Below are 5,209 nucleotides of genomic sequence, written 5' to 3'. Positions count from 1 at the left end.
ATATTGGGAAGACCTTTCTTAGCAACAGCAAGGGCCATCATTGATGTGAAACAAGGAGAAATGACTTTGAGGGTAAATGATGAGAAGATCACTCTAAATGTCTTTCAGGAAATACAACATACTGTTGAAGAGAAAAGCTGCATGAAGGTTGTAGAAGAAGACTTGCTTTGGAAAGAAAAATCCCATGAAGCACTCATCAGCTCACCTGTGAAGCAAGAGATGGATAGTGGAGAAGAAAAAAGGGAAAAAAGATGTAAAGAATGAGAAGAGAAGCAGGAAAAAAGTGAGGAGTTGATCATAAGGAAGACAGATCCTAATATAAAGCCTACTGTAAAGATAGAAGAGCCACCAAAGAAAGGAAAGAAGAGCAAGACAAGGATTCCAAAAGGGTGGAGAAACAAAAGAATCCCAACTGAAGAGTTCTCTAAAGGAGATAAAGTGCAATTGATATACCAACAGTTGGAGACAAGCCCATAAACTGATGATTACTACACTATCAATAAGATACTCTTGTTGGAGCATATAGAGATTGATCATCAAGGCACATGAAGAAGGCTCACAGTGAGAGGGGACAAGCTGAGGCACCATAATCATCAGCTACCCTAACAAAGACCCAATGTCAAGCTAGAGACAATAAAAGAGCGCTCCATGGGAGGCAGCCCATGATTTAATATTCTTGCTTTTGTTTTAATTTCAATAATTAATGGTTCTCCTAGCATAAATTTGAGCTCTCATGAGCAGATTTGATAATTGCACACATCATTTTGAAGCATATGTTTGATTCCTAAGTTTGGTGTGCCTAAAGGCACTTTAAAATAGCTTTTCAAGCATGCTGATCATATAACCATTTTAGGATATATACACATTCATTCCAATGAAGTATATAGCCAAACATTAAGTTTGGTGTCTACATATGCTATGAATTTCAAGAAAATCACTTTTGCTCAAAGCTTCAAATTCATGAATAGATAAACCATACATTGCATCATTTTATAAGTTTATGGTAGTATAGTAGAAAATAAAATATTCCTTATGATGAATATACTAATTATGACAGACATTCATTAGGTTTCACGTGAAGCACTTAGCAGAAAACAAGTTTGGTGTTCACCAAAATTTTGTTCAATTCCTGAGGGGCATAGTTGTTTTTTCATAAATAAGGAACATATAGCAAATTTTGTTTTTCTTTATTACTCTTCACTTGATAACCACCACCATATTGAATTTAAAGTTTGAGCTCACTATTGCCTTGATTCACGTGGATAGGAATAATGAAATTTGAAAAAAGGACAAAACTCATGCATGAACGGTTGTCCCAAGGAGAGAAGCAAGTCACATGTGCATGTTTGGAAAGCACAACGCTGCAGGAATCAGCACCTAGGAGGCCGAACCATGTGCCCAATAAAGGAGTGATCCTTGTCTTCATCTAGCTCTACATGCAAGCCATTCATTCCATGAAATTTCAATAAAGGCATGCTCAATCCTCACCCTTCATTGCAACTTAACCGAATCCTCCAACCCATTGTGCTGTTTCAATAGTTCATGTCCCTTCTATAAATTGGCAGTAACACTTCTTAAGCCCACATACCATTGCTTTCTTCATAAAAGTCCTCCATAATATTTACATTCTTCTCTTACCCAAAGACATCACACAATACCCAACTTCTTCTCCCCTCTATCCTAAATCGTGCCTTAACCAAAGTTCATCCTTTCTTCTCCATTCCTTCCTTCCTAATTCATGGCTTCATCAAGTTCCAGAAGAAGGAAAGGAAAGGAACCAGCTGAAGCCGAACCACCAACCTATGATACCAAGAGATTTAAGTCTCAATTTCATGAATCAAGATATCACAGGTTAATGGAATAAAAAAAAGTCATTCCAGAGATGGGTTTCAGATTGAAAGATGGAGAATACCCCATCATGAGAAGAATAACCGTAGAGAGGAGATGGGAACTTCTATGTGAACCTCTCACAGACATAAGTGCAACCATGATAAGGGAGTTCTATGCAAATACTGTGAGGTTAAGCAAGACCAGCCCTCCTTACAAGAGCTATGTTAGGGGGTTGAGGTAGATTTTAGCCCATCATCCATCATGAGAGTCTTACAGATAAGAGTGATACCCTATGGAGAACCCAGATTTGATGAAAGAATGACGGGTGAGGGTGATCCTGATGAGATACTACATGGTTTATGCTTTGAAGGCAAAGACTGGGAAAGGGACTCAGAGGGGGCTCCAAGCTGCTTGAAGAGAATGAATCTCATACCTGAGGCCAAAGGGTGGTATGAGATAGTGAGAATATCTATACTCCCAACTGGAAATACATCTGAAGTCACAATAAAGAGAGCAATTCTGACATATTGCATACTTAGGGGAGGAGAAGTCAATATCCCACAGCTCATAGTAGATAGCATTCAAGAGATGGCTGAGGATACTGGCAAATCAAGCAGACTTAGTCACCCAAGTACCATTCTGAGGCTGTGCAATAGAGCAGGGGTTCTCTTTGAGAATGCAGATATAGATCGGGTAAAGGGAGGCAGAGGAATCACCAAGAAAAAAATGGACGGTATCACTGAAACCGAAGAGGAGAGAAGAGCTCAAGGAAGAAGGAGAAGACCACAAATGGAGGGGGAACAAGCTTCTGGTACAATGGACTTAAGCCAAATGCAAAGAGCCATTGAAGAAATGTCTCAACAATATATGAGGGCACAGGAGCAATAATAGGAGCAATATTTGAAGCAACAAGAGCAGTACTTGAAAGCCCAAGAGCAACAAGAGCATTGGCAGCAGCAAATGATGGAACAACAAGAAAACTTCCAGCTCAAGATGTTGGATCAACAGAGAGAGTTTTAAGCAAGAACTCTTGATTGGCAAAGGGAACACTCGGCACACTCTCAAGAATCATTTAATAGATTGTCCCTACAACAAGCCAAGCAAGGAGAGTACATCCAAAATCTTTACCAATGAAAGAATATATATCATACAATTAGAGAGCATAGGAATTTGGACAGGATGGAGTATGATATAGAAACTCAAGCAAAGTTAGACTATGTAGTCAGTGGCATGCCAATATTGAACCAAGAGATCAAGCCATATGTTCAATGCCAAGAATTGGTAGACCATCAGAGAGTAAAAGCCAAGAAAAATGCAGCACACATGCAACAAGGATTGAAGGATGCTGGGCTCTGGGATCAGGTAGACCACATTTGGGATCGTAGATGCCCTATTGAGGAACCCCAAGAAACAAGCAAGAAGCAGAAGAAGAAAAGAGAATCCAACAGAGGAAAAGAGCACAATAACTAGAGGCGGTGGAGTCCCTTTTATAGTTTTAATTAAATAAGGATAATGCATATCTGAAACATGATATGCCTCCAAATATTTTATATTCTGCACTTTCATATCTTGAGTAGATTTTTTTTTATTAGGATCTGCATTATGCTTGTTATCACTCGTCTGCATTAAATTCTGTCTTGTTTTCCTTTTGCATTAATAAGAGAAAATGTTTGAAATAGAAAGTGATTGTCCAATGTAGTAAGAATTAGAATAAAGACTTGTGGTGGTAATTGCTTGATTAAATGATAAGCTCAATAATAAAAGCTGCAGAATAGAATGTCTTTTGTAGTGTGAACTTAGTTGTTGTTATAAAACCTCCAATTAATGAAAATCCCTAGAAAATGAAGAAAAGAAAGAAAGAAAAAGAAAAGAAAAGCCAAGGATTGGCAATAAGAATGAAAGAAACAAATAATAAGGCTAGACACCAATAGCTTGGAACTTAGGATATATGCCTGGTGCTTCTTGTACTAGGATATGCTTGGACAATTAGGTTCTGAGGAGTCTTTTAAAACTTGGTAACTTGGATTAACTAATCCGGGATTACCAACCGAAAGTCCATTATCAAGAGCAACCTAGTTACAAAGCATTTAGTAACCCAAAGAGGTGCTGGACATCAATGTTCCTAAGAAGAATTGTGAGCCAAGTGTCTGTAGTGAAGAGGTGTTGAGAAAAATTAAGCCAAAAGGCTGCTGCAACACTTGACACTGAGCTATCATTGAGAAATAAGTTTCTAGGCAAAAGAAAGAAGGAAAAAGCTAACCGGGATCAATCAAAGAATAAAGGATTATAGCAGCAACTCTAGTGAATCCTCAAAGAGACATTTCATATCTATCAGTAAAGAATAATTGAGCTGCACCTTGTCTGCATAAAACCCCATATCCCAAATTCAATTACCTACTAAATAAGGACATAAATGCTTCTCTGTTTTATCTCATTTTTTCTTATGTTTAGTGCTTACTTGAGGACAAGTAAGGTTTAAGTCTGGTGTTGTGATGACAAGTCATCTTATGCTAGTTTTACAAGCATTTTTCACTTGTTTCATTAGGTTTTATGCACTTTCTTGCACAATAAGTAAGTGATTGGAATGGATTTTCATGATTATTGTGAATCAATCAAACATCATTTATTTTACACCAAATCTTAAGGTTTATGCTAGAATTAACTGATTTTTATAAATGATGCAAAGACATTATAAATTTGGTGAGACTTTGATTGCTTGTTTGATGGCTTGTAGGCAAAAGAAATGAAAAAAATGAAGAATCAGGGAAGCGTTGCGTTCAAAGAAGCAACGCCACGCTCAAAGAACACCTTTTTTGCTAGCGTTCATTTCCCAAGTGAGTGCCACGCTCACTTTGTCACCTTTTTCATGTTTTTCAGCTTTGGAGGCAAGTCTTGTGCCATCCGTACACTAAGCAGCGTTCAAATACTCAACGTAGCGCTCACTAGGAGAGCGCCCATGAAGAAAACTCACGCACCAAATGGTGCAGCGCTTGGTGAGTGAACGTAGCGTTCACTAAGGGAGCGCTAGGAGAAGTGCTCAATGAAGGGAAGCACGCTTAGTTCTCAAAGAGCCAGCGCTCACTAAAGGAGCGTAGCACTCAGTAAGGGAGCGCTAGAGGAAAACTTGCGCACGAGGGAAGCATGCCTAAGGAGTGAGCACATCGCTCATTATCATAACTGAACGCTCCACTGGGAGCTTCACCAAACACCCCTGACCCACTCTCATTCAAGGCCAAACCAAAAAGCCCACTTCAAGTGTTAAATGATGGAAATAGAAAGTGTATAAATAGGAGCAAGTTTGATTTGAAGAGGACCCTTTTTCTTATTTTTTTAGCTTTCTCTCTTTTAATTTTCCATTTTAGAATTTGGGAAATTGGGG

The sequence above is a fragment of the Arachis hypogaea genome, chromosome 14 (assembly GCF_003086295.3).
Source record: "Arachis hypogaea cultivar Tifrunner chromosome 14, arahy.Tifrunner.gnm2.J5K5, whole genome shotgun sequence".
NCBI lineage: Eukaryota > Viridiplantae > Streptophyta > Magnoliopsida > Fabales > Fabaceae > Arachis > Arachis hypogaea.
Note: the sequence above shows the minus strand (reverse complement) of the source record.